The sequence below is a fragment of the Nasonia vitripennis genome (assembly GCF_009193385.2).
Source record: "Nasonia vitripennis strain AsymCx chromosome 1 unlocalized genomic scaffold, Nvit_psr_1.1 chr1_random0002, whole genome shotgun sequence".
NCBI classification, from domain to species: domain Eukaryota; kingdom Metazoa; phylum Arthropoda; class Insecta; order Hymenoptera; family Pteromalidae; genus Nasonia; species Nasonia vitripennis.
In genome coordinates this window covers 3,871,586-3,888,865 of record NW_022279588.1, presented here as the reverse complement: position 1 = coordinate 3,888,865, position 17,280 = coordinate 3,871,586, and positions in this window count along the sequence as shown.

Here is a 17,280-nt window from a genome sequence, read left to right as displayed (position 1 = left end):
TAAGTACAAAAATCAGAAATATAATATTATGAAAGGAATTTCCTAAAATTAACTTTTCAATTAATATATACAATAACACCTCTTTTACACTTTTATCGATAATAACCGTTTGTAAAACCACGCAAGAATAAAAGAGAAAGCGTATATTGAATTGAAGGTTTTGTTGTTCGATAAATATGTATCTAACTGGGTTGCAGATAATCGATTAGATTTTTAATTCAATTAGTTTTTAATTAGCAATTAGCTTATAATCGTCAATTAAAATTTTTCCAATTAACGATTAAAATTTTTTCAATTGACGATTGAAATTTAATCGACAATAAATGCTCTACTCGCAATGCTGGATTGATAAATTCTAACCAATCAAAAGCACGATTTCAAAAAAGTTTCACGAGAATTAATTACCATCAAGTAAAAATTAATATATCAAGTGGCGCGGTAGCGCCACGAAGGCAAATTGAAGTAATCATTTTTCTCCGCTCGAGTTCGAACTTTTTCACACACACTTGGAATAAACGATTTTCTACGCTACTTTCTGACGTGAAAATAGGTTTATTTCATGCCTGAGTTGTTAAAAATATTTTTCGATATAGTCCCTACTGAAAAAAATTAGCTGATTATTAGCTAATTTTTTTTTTTTCAGTAACGCCGGCGCTACATCTATCCTACCCCATCTGGGATCCTGGCAGGTTCGCTAATTAAACAGTCACCACTCTTCCTGGTCCTGGATATTTAATTATTATATCGAAGAGTCGTTCGCATTTACTTGATCTGCGTCGTACCAGATCAATTAATTTGTATTAATATTATTTTTTATAATAATATGCTGGTTAACAAAACGAATATGTAAATCCGCTTTGATTTTTACATTGAATATTAAAGTAGATACGCGTTATCTGTGCAGATTCGAAAGTTTTATGAGTTTGAGAATTATTTAAAAATATGCATTATCATATCTGATTTTGAAAATTTCACAAGTATGGAAAATGTAGAATTTTTCGAGCGCGCACTCGATGCAGCTAGCCGAGCGCAGATCAAGTTACGCTCTAGCCACGCAAATACGCGTTATCCTCGCGCACGCTGCATTACCGCAACACTTCTACCCTTCATCGCTGTGCGACTTGTTGGCGGTGACGTCAGCGACTAGCTAACAGCTAGTGATAGCAGCATCGGGCCTAGAGAGAATGAAAAAAACCACCTTCCCATTTTTACTCCAAACGATTCTTTTTTACGAAGGACAGCATGCATATGGATTATGGCAAAAGGGTTAAAAATAATCATAGTCGTATGTATGTAAAAGAACATTTTTTTTTTATTTCTCTAAATATCCAAATTCTATCTTATTCATTACACCTCCAAAATATTGCATCTATATTTTTATTTATTTTACATTCTAAGCACAATTGATTGAAAAAATCTTCAGCTAGTATCTTGCTCATTCTTGCAGGTAAAAAGACGACAAACGAATCGTAATAGTTTGACGAAGACTCTGTCCCCATACTTTGTCTTGATTTCTCTTACACTGGTGATCTGATATTTTTTCTTTAGCTCAAGACTCGCTAGTTTCTTCGTCGGTAGGAAATCCTTGCGTCCGAGACGATTTATCTCATTAGAATCTATCTGCGACTTCAAGTAACGACAAATGATTTATGAGTACTGACTGAAGCTGATGTTCAAGCAGCGAACGATCTATAACCATGTTTTTCAGGCATTCCCGCGTGAAAATATTATATGAGATCTCATATGAGATCTCATGTAGATCTCATGTAGATCTCATATGCGATCTCATATAGATCTCATATAAATCTCATGTAGATCTCAGTACGAATTTCAGTCATATGAGATCTCATATGAGATTGTTGTATTCTTTTTGTTCTTTGTTGTATTCCTTTTGTTCTTGCTATCTGGGAGTGGAACGTATCCTGCACTGCTTTTAGTTTGACCCATTTTTGATGAGCGTCAAAACGTAAATGACAGAAAAGCCCAATGTGCTCTATATTTATAACTTGTTGCTCATAGTAAGAGGGGTTAACTCGTTGAATTTTTTCATAAGAACTGGCACCATAATTTTACCCGTTCTTTCAATCCTTAATTTAAAACGCTCTTGATTTCGGGCTGCTTGCTCCCACTCTCCACAACGTGCATTTTTATGTGAATATGCCAATGTAGACATTAAATGAACTGTTGGCTTTTCTTGAAAACGCACCCGCTTTTTCACGTTGCTATTTGTTGTTGTTGTTAGCATTCAATTTACACTGTACACAATCTCTTTTTAAAGACATTGTTCCACTCTCAATGAAATTGTGTTCTCGGCATCGCCAGCACTCCAAAATGTCACCCTACTGAAAAATGACACTTGATAATCAAGTGAGATGTCACTTAAGAATTTGGCATGATTATCAAGTAATTATCAAGTGATAATCAAGTAATTATCAAGTGATTATTAAGTTATTATCAAGTGATTATCAAGTAATTATCAAGTGATTATCAAGTGATTCTTAAGTATCATTATTATCATATATATGGGAGGAGGGGGGCGTTAACACCACAGGCACTTAGGTAGAACCCCTTGTACCTCCCTCCGTACAGACACTCTCCTACTTGGGTAAGTCAGCTCTTTTTCAGAAGGTCAAGGTGGCCCCCGAGCAGGCAGCTCTATGTCGTTGCAGGTTGGGAAATGATTCAGCAAGTGCTGATGTCTGGGCTCAACAAATCTGGGGCATGCTGTCAGGATGTGAATTGGCGTCTCCTTTGCCTCTTCACATCATCTGCATACCCCTGTAACAGATCCTTTTCCATCTTTCAACCATAATATCTGAGATAAATGTGTCCCGTAATGATCTGAGGCAGAAGTCTGGAGTAGTCACTTCTGTTGCCTCCGCAAAGACACTTGGTCCAGTCCATGTTAGTGTCCCGTCCCATGACCGCTTTGGCCTGTCTACATCCTTGGGTATTTCGCCATTCCCTGTTATGCTCGTACTCCAACCATTCGCGAATCGCCCCTCCTAGTAGGCACCTTGCGGCACTCGTAAAAGGTTCTGGTCCGATCGGGAGAGTTCGAGCTCCCGGAGCAGCGAGTCTATCTCATTGCCCTCGATCTCATATAATCCGGAACCCAGAGTAGTCTGACTTTGTTGTTGTTGGCCAGTTAATTTAGTATCGCCTTGCAGTCTCAGACCAGCTTGGACGTTGTCTTCTGGACAATAAGTGCCCTGAGCGCAGCCTGGCTATCTGAACATATACTAATTCTCCTGCCAAGTGTACCGAGTTCCATGATTCTCTGTGCACAGCTCAATATGACGAATCTCTGGTCAAAAGACCGTGGTAAACCGCCCCAAGGAGAAGAAGGTACCCCTTCCATCCCTGCGACAGTAGTAACCGAAGTCAGTGACTTCATCAGTTTTGGATCCATCCGTGTACCAGATATCACCTTCTCCCGGCAGGGTATTTCTTCTACTCTCTTAGTCCTGCCGTGTTGGAATGATGATCTCCTATTTCCGAAGAAGTAACGCGTTATCTTCATGTCCTATTTTATATAAAATTTCGGTTTGTGGCAAAGTTTCACCAGAAGCCGCGAATGCCTCGTCCCTTGTTTCCACTGCCCGTAGGCATTAAGTCTATGGGCGGCCTTGGTTGCCTCCCCTATGATCGTAAGGTGAAGGGGTTCTACTTCCACTAATATTCCCAGTGCCTTGGTGGGCGTGGCCTTAGAGCCCCAGTAGCCCCCCTCGATACAAGTCCCCGTAGTCTCTCCAGGGCGCCGGCGCCATTCGCCCCGGCGAAGAAGGCCCTGGATTTTTCTACGCCGTGCGCTGCGCCATAAAACTATAGACGTCCGATCCTTTGCATCTGCGCTTGGATGGGAAAGGTCTACGACGGTTTAATTGCGCCGTCGAGCGACCGACGCTCAACACGACACGGGTTCTCCCGTGACGCGCGTCCATTCAATAAAACCATTAACGGCCGGCTGTTCGTGCCGGTTCAGACCTGAAAAGCGCCTAACAGTACTTCTCACTTTCGGTAGTGCGCATGCTCCCCCTCTAATGAGATGCATGCGCTTTGCTTTCTGATTGGACGAGAAGTACGATGGTAGAAGTTTTTGAAGCGTTTGGGGGCACAACGTCGAGCTGAGAGATCAGTTCCACTGGAGACACGGCACGAGTCACTCAGTCCTAGCACACGCGCATCACTTATACATTCAAAGACGAAAATAAATACAAGTCAATAAGTACAACAACTACCTTCTACATTTACTAGATTTACATACTCGCACATTAGCTACCTCGACCACCCCAAAGTAATAATATTCAAATTAATTAAAATTTTAAAATAACTCATATTAAAACTGATTAGTAATCCTCATTTCTGTATGATTTTAATCGCTTCTAATCTGCGGATTTTAGCAGGGTAGAATTGCATCCTTTCCTACAATGCTTGGCATGCAAAATATTTTAAATAACAATGATAATAACAATCATACAATATGAAATATATTTTTACTCACAATTTAACTTAATAGTTACATGAGAATTACTTGATTATCACTTGGTAATTACTTGATAATCTCAGTTGATTATCAAGTGACATCTCACTTGATTATCAAGTGACATTTTTCAGTAGGGCAGAGTCTATCTTTAAATGTTCTGACAGCTTATCCTAAGCTTGCTCAATGCTATAAGTGGCAAATGTAAGAATTCTCGCAGTAAATATACTATATCGTTCGGAGTCATAAAAGATAGGTGCTAAATACATTTCTGTGCGCACAGTTTGCCTAAAATGCAAATTTATGGTGTGGGCGGAGTAGCTCCAAAATATCTCATTTCAACCTTTGTAACGAAGGAAAGCCCATTTCACCCATATCGACTACGTGAAAATTGAATTTCTTGAGCCATTGCTTCTTTTCAGCTCCTTTGACATACACAACACTCGCGTTATGTAGAACAGTTTTTAATACATTTTCGAGCTCTTCGTAGGCCACATCCCCCGAACTCCAAGATAGTCCATGATAATTACACTCCAGCCAGAGATTTTCAGATTTGTACTTGGCTGTGAGTCTGTGTCAAGGTGTGGGCGGCTTGAAAAAAAAACACCATGTCTTGAGGTACAAATTGAGTGGAACTACGGCAAGTTCCTTGACGACAAATTCGTTTACAGGCTTTCTGAATCCTTGCACATCAAGCACGCATTCCATCGTGACTGACTGCCTACCACAAGCTGCTGCTGCTGCTCATTTTATACGATTTTCCCCCACCAGCCTTTGCCAGCACCATGCTTTTCGGGTCGCTGAATTCGAATATAAGGTCAGTTAGGCCCCATCACGTCAGAGTCAAGGTCAGTTAGAGGTCAAATTAAGAAGAAAAGGTTTAAAAAAATTAAAATGCCATATATTTATGTTTATTTGGTCGCTGAATCCAAATCCGGAATCAGTTTGGCCCCATCTCGTCAGGTTCAAGGTCAGTTCAAGGTCAAACTGAGAAGAAACAGTTTAAACCGATTAAAATGTCATATCAAAACTTTCCAAAGATGGAAAAAGATACCAAAAAATTGTAAAAAATCTTATTTAATCACATAATATCTTCCTTGTGTACAGAGAAAAGTTGCTTTCGATTATTTTTTTTTCTTATTTTGCTTTTTTTCCACTAGCTTAGTAACTCTCGATGTCTTTCTTTACTCCTTTTTTCTCTTGTAACGAACTCTTTTTACTTCAAATGACCTATGCAATGGGTTTCTTTTTCTCTTTTTGTTATTTGTTTTAATGTCTCTCTTCAGTGTCCAGCAAAAATCTGCCATCATGTTGACATTCCATCTTCCTTGGTATCGATTCTCCATTATACTTATATCTTGATGAAATCGTTCTCCCTGTTCTTCACTGACATCTCCTAGATTAAGAGGGAAGTAATCAAGATGGGAATGTAAGAAATGCATTTTATAACTCATCAAGCAACCCAAATTTTTGAAATTCTCCAACATTTGTTCAACTAGTTCCTGATAGTTCTCACTCTTTTTATTTCCTAAAAAGTTCTCACGAACAGTTTTAAAACTTTGCCATGCAGCTTTTTCTGTGTCGTTTATTTTTGTGATAAATGTTTCGTCTTCAAATAGAGTACGAATTTGAGGACCATCAAAAATACCTTCTTTTAATTTAGCTTCACTTATTGCGGGAAACTTTTCTCCCAAATACTGGAAACAATCGCCATCTTTATACAGAGCTTTGACGAACTGCTTCATGAGGCCAAGTTTGATATGAAGTGGTGGTAGCAGATAATTTGATGGGTCAATCAATGGCGTACGTATAATGTTCCTCGATCCTGGTTCAAAATGTGTTCTAGTTGGCCATACTTTCTTAACGTAGTATTCATCTTGATAAAATTATCAAGATAGAGAAAAAGAATGTCAGTGAAGAACAGGGAGAACGATTTCATCAAGATATAAGTGTAATGGAGAATCGATACCAAGGAAGATGGAATGTCAACATGATGGCAGATTTTTGCTGGACACTGAAGAGAGACATTAAAACAAATAACAAAAAGAGAAAAAGAAACCCATTGCATAGGTCATTTGAAGTAAAAAGAGTTCGTTACAAGAGAAAAAAGGAGTAAAGAAAGACATCGAGAGTTACTAAGCTAGTGGAAAAAAAGCAAAATAAGAAAAAAAAATAATCGAAAGCAACTTTTCTCTGTACACAAGGAAGATATTATGTGATTAAATAAGATTTTTTACAATTTTTCGGTATCTTTTTCCATCTTTGGAAAGTTTTGATATGACATTTTAATCGTTTTAAACTGTTTCTTCTCAGTTTGATCTTGAACTGACCTTGAACCTGACGAGATGGGGCCAAACTGATTCCGGATTTGGATTCAGCGACCAAATAAACATAAATATATGGCATTTTAATTTTTTTAACCGTTACTTCCCAATTTGACCTCGAACTGACCTTGAACCTGACGTGATCGGGTAAAACTGACCCCGGATTCGGATTCAGCGACCAAAAGAACATAAATGTATGGCATTTTTATTTCTTTTAACCATTTCTTCTCAGTTTGACCTTGAACTGACCTTGAACCTGACGAGATGGGGCCAAACTGATTCCGGATTTGGATTCAGCGACCAAATAAACATAAATATATGGCATTTTAATTTTTTTAACCGTTACTTCCCAATTTGACCTCGAACTGACCTTGAACCTGACGTGATCGGGTAAAACTGACCCCGGATTCGGATTCAGCGACCGAAAAAAACATAAATATATGGCATTTTAATTTTTTTAAACCTTTTCTTCTTAATTTGACCTCTAACTGACCTTGACTCTGACGAGATGGGGCCAAACTGATTCCGGATTTGGATTCAGCGACCAAATAAACATAAATATATGGCATTTTAATTTTTTTAACCGTTACTTCCCAATTGACCTCGAACTGACCTTGAACCTGACGTGATCGGGTAAAACTGACCCCGGATTCGGATTCAGCGACCAAAAGAACATAAATGTATGGCATTTTTATTTCTTTTAACCATTTCTTCTCAGTTTGACCTTGAACTGACCTTGAACCTGACGAGATGGGGCCAAACTGATTCCGGATTTGGATTCAGCGACCAAATAAACATAAATATATGGCATTTTAATTTTTTTAACCGTTACTTCCCAATTTGACCTCGAACTGACCTTGAACCTGACGTGATCGGGTAAAACTGACCCCGGATTCGGATTCAGCGACCGAAAAAAACATAAATATATGGCATTTTAATTTTTTTAAACCTTTTCTTCTTAATTTGACCTCTAACTGACCTTGACTCTGACGAGATGGGGCCAAACTGATTCCGGATTTGGATTCAGCGACCAAATAAACATAAATATATGGCATTTTAATTTTTTTAACCGTTACTTCCCAATTGACCTCGAACTGACCTTGAACCTGACGTGATCGGGTAAAACTGACCCCGGATTCGGATTCAGCGACCAAAAAAACATAAATGTATGGCATTTTTATTTCTTTTAACCATTTCTTCTCAGTTTGACCTTGAACTGACCTTGAACCTGACGAGATGGGGCCAAACTGATTCCGGATTTGGATTCAGCGACCAAAAAAACATAAATATATGGCATTTTAATTTTTTAAAACCTTTTCTTCTTAATTTGACCTCCAACTGACCTTGACCCTGACGTGATGGGGCCTAACTAACCTTATATTCGAATTCAGCGACCCGAAAAACATAAAGGTAGAAAGGTCTGATTTCTCTCGCAGACAACTTTTTTTATTTTGTGTGCCGGTGTTATTATTAATATTTAGATTGTGATTTCCATAGGGATAGTGTTGACCCTGGCGAGGAAAATCACGTGATTTGTCACCGGATGTATCATGTGATAGATCACTTGAATTCTCACGTGATAAATCACCTTAAAAATCACGTCAGAAATCACTCTTTAAATTAAAGTATTTGTTTGAATTAAAATAAATTAAATTATTTTTTTTACTAAACAATTATAAAAAAATACATTTATTGCTAATTCAAATAAATTGACCACAAACAATGAAAAAAAAACTATGTCCTAACCGATGATTGAACCCTGGTCCTCAACTTCAAAATCCTTTATCTTACTGCCTGAGTTATTTATGCTATTGTAAGCCTTGAAATTCTATGCTACCTTTAACAAAAATATGTTAGATTTCTAACTTTGTACAGTTCAGATCTAAAATATTTTTGAAGTTAAGATTGATATTTATAATCTGAATTTGTACTACTAAATAATCTACACTATATTCAAATTTTATATATGGTCAATTTTGTAAAAACCCTTCAAAACTTGTAGAAAGAAAAAAAATTAGATCTATTTTACGCTAGAAATGTTTTTTTAACTTAAATCATTCAAGTTACCGAAAAAAATATCAAATGTATCAAATATTAATTAATTTTTAGCAGTGAAAGAACTTAAAAAATGTCCGTCCGTCCGCATTTTTTTTTGCATTTATTCAACAAAACTTGATGTATTTTATAAATAAAAAACTATTAATTGGTATAGACAGGTAAATATGATAAAAATATACATTCCTACCAAAAAAAATTTTCAAGATTTGGTCCAGGTAGATTGGAAGCTGTGAAAACAATTTAAAAAAAAATTATAATTGGTCTGTTTTGTAAAAACTCTCAAATAAAACTCGTTAAAACGGACAAGTTAAATCTATTTTACGTTAGAAATGTTCTTTGAACATAAATCATTGAGAATAATTATTTGTAGAGAGAGTAGTAATTCTTCTACGTTGACTTGACCCCTCGGTGGTTATTCAAAATAGAATGATCTTAGCTCTATCGGTCTTCCCAAGGCAATAACCAGGGTTTTTTTATTCTTTCTTCGACGTTTCGGTGGACAATGCCACCCTCATCAGAAAACTGTTTATTTCATATTAATATTATGTACATGAAATCACGGTATTAAAAACAATAGCGAGTAATTAAAAATACACTTACAGAATTAGTGGTCGATCGCCGGTATTTACATTCGGATATTGCGGGATATGTCTCGTTCCCGTCAGACGGCGGGAGCGAGGAGATAGAAGTGTTGCTTTCTCAGCTGATCAGTCCCGAATTCGTTCGCTTTTCGATTTTCATGCGCTTATATAATGTGTAAGAAAATTGAGCGGTTTGTTGACAGTTTCTATACTGACGTCACAATTCTGACGTCAATCGCTTTTGTTTTGTTTACATTTTAATCAATGTATTAGGTGTGTGTATACGTCGTTGAGTTGTTGTGTGTCTTCCTTCTTATTAATGCAATAGCAGTTTGTAGATGTATATGTATCATTTCGGAAATCGATCTTTTGTTCAGATTGGGCTCTTTATCTTTTATGTCAAAATCATCAAAATTGAATGTGTGATTATGGTGCGTTTGGTGTTCGAAAATAACATTATTTTTTTAATTTCTGCGTTCTTCAGCGCGTATACAAACATTCCTTTTGGTTTAGCGCACGTATGTAGCACAGCAGTCATTGCATTTTAATTTGTGAATAACATTGTTCTCGGAATCTTAATCTCGGTAGAAGCCATTAACGTATGGAATACATATAACGTTTCGTTGGTTGTTTTTGTTACTGTTTGTTTGTTGATGTGGTTGTTCCTTTGATTTTATTGTGGACAATCTTTTCTTTATATATTTTTCTATAAATACTTTTGGATAACAGTTATCAAACAGTAGTTTCTTGACAGTATCGATGTTTTTATTGTGAAATTTCTTATTTGCTAGTCTTATCGCTCTGTCGACGAGATTGTACACCATGACAATTCTCTGTGTGTTTGGATGTTGAGATAAATAGTTTAAAATTCTGCCTGAGAATGTTGGTTTCATGTACCAGTCTGTTATTAATTTGTTGTCGTCTTTTATTATTAGAACGTCTAAAAAGCTTATGGAATTTTGATAGGCAATCGGTCTCGAGGTCATCCATGACAATGTCTGCGAATAGTCCCGGAGAGCCCATTAGAGTGCCAAAAAGTTGTTTGTAGAATTTTCCGTTAAATTGAAAATAAGTGTTTTCCATAAGTAGTTCGCTGCTAATAAAATTTCATCGAGACGTATTTCGGATTTTTGTGCGATTTGCGCGTACGTCTTTTTAATACTTTTTTTGACGAGTGTTTTGTCGATATTTGTGTATAGCGATTTTACATCAAGTCTGATTCAACAGTGGTTTTGTGGAAAAATTATATTTTTTATTTTATCTATGAATTCGTAGCTATTTGCTATGTGTATTTTTTTTTTTATACTATTTTGTATGATGCAAAAAAGGCTTTTGGATAAGTCGGTGAACCTATTGTTGATATAATTGGTCTCATTGAGATATCTTTTTTGTGTATCTACGGTAGGCTGTAACATTTCAGAATCGTAGTGTCTGTTTGTGTAAATTATATTTGCTGTATTTTGTACCGAAAAACTGAAGAAATAGGCAACATTGCAACGAGATCTGACAAGAGCCAGATCACAACGACAGTTTCTACTGCGTTGCAGAACCTACGACACACTGCCTGCACACATCATGAACATCTCAAGTAACGTCAACCATTTCACCTTTCACAGTGACTCGGGAAAGAAAAAATTCAACAAACTCATTCAAAACTTACAAAAATTTCGAGAACAATGTTATTCACAAATCAAAATGCAATGACGGCTATACATACGTGGGCCAAACGAAAAGGAATGTTTCAAAATCAAAAAATAATGTAATTTTCGAACACCAAACGCACCATAATTACACATTCAATTTTGATGATTTTGACATAAAAGATAAAGAGCCCAATCTAAAAGAAAAGATCGATTTCCGAAATGATACATACACACCTACAAACTAATAGCATTAATAAGAAGGAAGACACACAAAAACTCAGCGACGTATACACACACCTAATACACCGATTAAAGTGTAAACAAAACAAAAGTGATTGATGTCAGAATTGTGACGTCAGTATAGAAATTGTCAACAAACCGGTCGATTTCCCAGCACATTATATAAGCGCGTGAAAATCGAAAAGCAAACGAATTGGGGGCTGAACAACTGAGAGAGAAACACTTCTATCTCCTGTCCCCCCACCGTTCGACGGGAACGAGACATATCCCGCAATATCCAAATGTAAATACCGGCGATCGACTACTAATTCTGTAAGTGATTTCATGTACATAATATTAATATGAAATAAACAGTTTCCTGATGAGGGTGGCATTGTCCACCGAAACGTCGAAGGAAAAATAAAAAAAACATGGTTTTATCTCTCCTTCCTTACGTACAAATTGCCACCTAAATCATTTAGGTTACCGAAAAAAAATTTCAAAAGTATCAAATTTCAATTTGTTTTTAGCAATAAAAAAACTTAATAATGTCCGTCCGTACGTCCATCCGTCCGGATTTTTTTTTGCATTTATTCCACAAAACTTGATGTATTTTATAAATGAAAAATTATTTAATGGTATAGACAGGTACATATGATAAAAATATACATTCCGACTAAAAAACATTTTCAAGATTTGGTCCAGGTTGATTGGAAGCTGTTAAAACATTAAAAAAAATGGAAGCAATTAATTAATTTTTTTTATATTTTTGACATATATTATGACATATATATGGATGAATCAAGATTATTTTAAAATTGGTCCAGATGAAAGGAATGCTGCGATTAAATATTTGTGCAGATATACTATTTTTTTAAAGCCATCTATTTGTGAATATGAGATGACGAATGTTTTATGTATTCGTGCATATCATAAGATGTAATCAGTAAATTTGGTCCAGATAAAAGGGATGCTGCGATTAATTATTTGTGCAGACATATTTTTTTTTTTTAAGTTATGTGTTTGTGAATATGAAATGGCGATTTATGTATTCATGCATATCACAAAATATTATCTGCAGATTCGATTTACATAAAAGGAATGCTGCAAATAATTACTCGTGCAGATATAATTGTTTATCAAAAGTATTGTGTTCGTCACATATAATGACGAATGCTGTAAGTATTCATTCATATCACCAGATAAAATCTGCAGTTTTGGTCGAGATCAAAGGGATGCTGCAAATAATTATTTGTGCAGGTATAATTTTTTTTTAATTCTATGTGAATATGAAATGACGCACATGCATATTACAAGATGAAATCTGCAATTTTGGTCGAGATAAATGGGATGCTGCAAATAATTATTTGTACAGATATGATCTTTTTTTCAAAGCTATGTATTTGTGAATATGAAATGACGAATGCCGTATGGTTTCATGCATATCACAAAATGTAATCTGCAGTATTGGTCAAGATCAAAAGAATGCTGCGAATAAGTTTTTGTGCAGATGTGATCTCTCTTTCAAAGCTATCTATTTGTGAATATAAAATGACAAAAATCGTTATGTAATTATTTTCTTTAAATAAAGAGCACTTACATGAGTTTATCAGTAGAGAAAGAGAAATTAATATTAAACAATATAATTTTTTTTAAATAAACCGTACCTTATAAACAAATAGATGTTTATACAAATATTACCAGAAATTATATACTTTTATCAATGTATTATATATGTTTTCTATAATATTCAAATATATTTTATACAAATTTACTGCACATCCCAAGCTGGTGTGAATTTTCTATATTTTAACGTTTTTATCAGTTATCTATAGACATTTCTATTGATTAATCTCAAATGAGATGTCTACTATTAGGTATACTGCTCTTTTAGGTTTACTTTTAAATAGGAGTGTGCGAGTACCCGAAAAACTCGAGTCGGGTCGAGTCGAATTTTTTTTCGAATTTTCGAGTCGAATACTCGAAGAAATTGAGTACCCGAACTTATCGAACTACTCGAAATTTTCGATCTACTTGAGTTGTCCGAGTTACTCGAAAATCTGGAGTAGATTGAAATTTTCGAGTTATTCGAAATTATCGGGCCTTGAATAATTGGATATTATATTATTGAATATAGTAAAATTATAACTTTTTAATGTGAAACGCTCATCACTTCTTCTTACTGGTCCTTGGTACTTTTTTAATATTAGATTTTAATAATATTTATTAGAAAAAGTAATAAACATTTCCAAATCTGAACCGTGGATCCGAATTCAGATTTGGAATAAATCGATTTTACTTTAAATTATTATTTAACGAATAATATAAAAAGAAAATAGATTTTAAATGAATTAAATAATAATAATAATAGTAGGTCCGGGATTGTGGGTAATGGATATGCAACGCAATAATTATAAACTCTTGTTTATATTTAAAATAGTGTGTATATTAACAAAAATAATTTAACATAAGAATAATGCCTATTCTTGCTATTATTCTTTTTAAATCAGATTTAGTTACAATTTTGTTTATTTTTTGATGAAGACTTCTGTTATGCGATTATTAAATATTATTAAATTTTACGCTTAATTTTGCAGTAGAGTATGTGTTAGAGCGCTTAAAAGTGCTGCTCGAATTTTATAATTATTAAATTCTACGCTTAATTTTGCAGTAGATTTCTGTATATGTACTAAGGCGCTTAAAAGTGCAGCCAGAGTAGACTAGGGCGCTTGTAAATGCTGCTGCTAGTCATTGAACACAGGTCTCGCATGGCCTTTTATAGGGCGCTAAGTGAGCGCTGATCGAGCCGCCGAAAATATTCGCACGTTCACACAATCATACTATCATTCATTCATATTTACATTTATCATTCATACAAACATACTCCGATGCGCACGACTCACCGTCGCTCGCTTACGCTCACATATACATATAAATAGTGTTACGCAACGCGCTGCTGTTAATGCTGGCTTCGTATCTGGAGAGAGAACGGGGACGCGCACGCACACATGCGCGTCGATGGCCTGCCGTCGCTGCGTTGACTACTGCGTAGCTGCTGGTTTCGTAGGAGGTGAGAAGAGTGGGGACGGCCGAAATATTCCGTGCGCTCGCTGTATAGGCAGAGTCGGATGTTTTTTAGGATTTTTTTTAATGTATATGTTCTAGGAAGTTACACGCCGGATCGTGTATAGGGCATTACAAATGTATTATGACGCATATGGCACTCGGCAATTTGGTCAAAATTTAAACTTTGTTGTTAAAAGACAATAAGTAAATAAAAAAAAATACTGGCTGATTCTGCATGTGAAAAGGATAAAAAAAGGTATCCATGTTTTTTCCGTAAACCTAATAGTATTTTAATTAAAAACATAAATAAAGTTGATTTTTTCAATATTAAGTTATTTTTAATTCAAAACTATTAGGTTTACAACAAAATTATAGATACCTTTTTTTATAATTTTCACGTATAGAATCAGCTAGTATTTTTTGGGCGCCAGATCCGTTTTGAACCCAGTTAATGTATGTATATCGCACGGGCATGCTCTTGTCTGTGAGCCCGTGTTTGTTAAGTCACATAGACATGGTGCATACATAATATCGTGGCTCCGTACGAAGACTAGCACAGTTCATATTTTCAAACAAAAACTAGCACAACTTACGATTTGCCGCGAAGAAGAATAGCACACTTCAGAAATTCGTTCAAGAGTAGCACAACTCGCGACTTTATATTACTTAAAATGTGAGTATTTTACGTTTTTATTGGGTTATTTTGTTGTTTAAGTTCATGAAAACCTTGGACAAAGACAGACAAACCTCAACGTTTAAAAACATTTCGGAAATTTTAGAAGTTCTCTAAACAAAATTAATAATTTAAAAAAACGTTTGTAAAAAATTATTGTATTTGTGAAAACAATTTTAAATTCGGTAATAAGTTGTAAATTGTGTTCATTAGGGACAAGTAGTATATGGGCTGGTATGGAGAGACTGGGCGTGGCCTAGAGTGACGTCACCAGTCCCGTGGCTGGCGCCTTATGTAAACAGCAGCCCACGTTTATATCAACAGTAGCTGATAAGGTTAATAAACATGATTTACGACCGCTACTGTCATAAACAGTCTGTCATCGATGGGTGACTTTTATTTATTTATAAATAATTATAAATAATTTTTAAACAAAAGCTATATCACGCATACGATGCCAGCCCTCCCCTTTTTACTCAAGCAGACCCGAGCGCGACTCTCTCGCTCTCTCTCTTTCGCTGTCTACTCCATACCGGCCCCGAGCTCAAACGCACGTGCGCGACCCTCGCTATACCAGCCCGTAGCCACCTCTCCTTTTAAAGTATAGTAGCCCATGAGCTCTGGCGCGGTGGCTCCCGCCGCTGCTGTACCGGACCCGCTTCTCTCTCTCTCTCTCTCTCTCTCTCTCTCTCTCTCTCTCTCTCTCTCTCTCTCTCTCTCTCTCTCTCTCCCTTCTCTACGCCATACTCGCGCGCGTCCGCCAAAGCCGCCGTCTACCTGTCGCTCGCATATAGCTGCTTGGCTTTTATTGCCCTAGCGCCGGCTCTGATCCTTTCTGCGCTGTAAAGAGAGAGATTGTTCCACGTATATAATTTATATGGTGGCCCTGAAAAGGGCCGATTGTTTTTTGAAATATATATTATTGTAATTAGCGTTTCAACTTGCTGTAGCCGTCTTTTTTGGGGCACGAAAAGGTGTTTGTGGAAAAGGATTTTTGATTCTGCGACGAGGAGGAGGAGGAGGGGAATTTTTTAGACAGATTATTATAACCGCTTTTCTCTGGATACGAGAAAGTGTTGGTTGAGAATGACGACTGATTGTTCTGCTTTCTTGGCTCCTTGCTTCTCACGAGAGGCTGCCTCTCCTCCCACGTAGAACCTTTTTTCTGCTCTTTGCTCTGCTCCTGTCCCATGGTCGAGTTGCTGCTTTGCCGGTCGCTTGACGAATGATTCGCATCGAAATGAACGCGTGCATATATAACTCTACTACTCGGTGCCGCAAAGCTTACTCTAAATTTCGGCTTTGGGGGTCGTTGATGGGAGTGGGGGGGGGGGGGGGTTGCACGCATAAAAAGACAAATTCTGGCACAATATTTATTTACTAAAAAACGCGTATGAGTCGAATGACTCAGCTTACAAGGTAATGAAATAATAAAATAACACACGAGCGCGCGCACACTCGCACACACAAACATACTTACACAGCCGCACACACACACTAAATTTCTACGCTATAAATTATAAACAAGCGATACATCTACACTTGCGAGTGGCGCAGTTGACGTGTGGGCCCTCCTCGCAGTAAACCAGGCACCAACTCTTTCGGCGGAGTAGGCATCCGATGAAAGTTGTAAGGTACGATGCGATTGCGGCGTGTTGTCGGTGGCGTACCTTGGACGTTGTTGTCGTCACTGTCGTTGTCGTCGCCTGCTGCTGATGATGGTGGAGGCGAAGGCGATCTCGGCGAATCCATATCCAGGATACACGGGCAGGGCTGTCCGTTGCACTTCCAGCAGCGAAAGAGAAGGCACCTCCAGCACTGTTGCCACACGTCGTGCTCCGAACTGTTGGTGATGCACACTCTGCACCTCACGTTGATCGGCACAAACTGTACCGCCAGAGAAGCCTTTCGCTCGGCTTCTTGCTGTTTTTGCTGCAACAGCGCTGACATGTCCAGCATTCTCTGCTGGTAGCGCTCGAGCTGGCCGTTCAGCTTCTCCATTGCACGTTTTTTAGCTTCGATACTTGCGAGAAGCGCATCGCGTTGGGCTGCTAATTTTTTCAATTCTGCCATGATGGTGGCCACGTGTGTGCTCTCTGTAGGGACTCAGAGCGGACTGATCGGTGCAAGCCGTATCATAAACGTAAGCCGTTGGCAAAAATTTCTGCACGTAGGTATAGGGGGACCGCACCTCTCCACTCTTTGCCTTTTAACGACGTTCGTTGACTTAAGA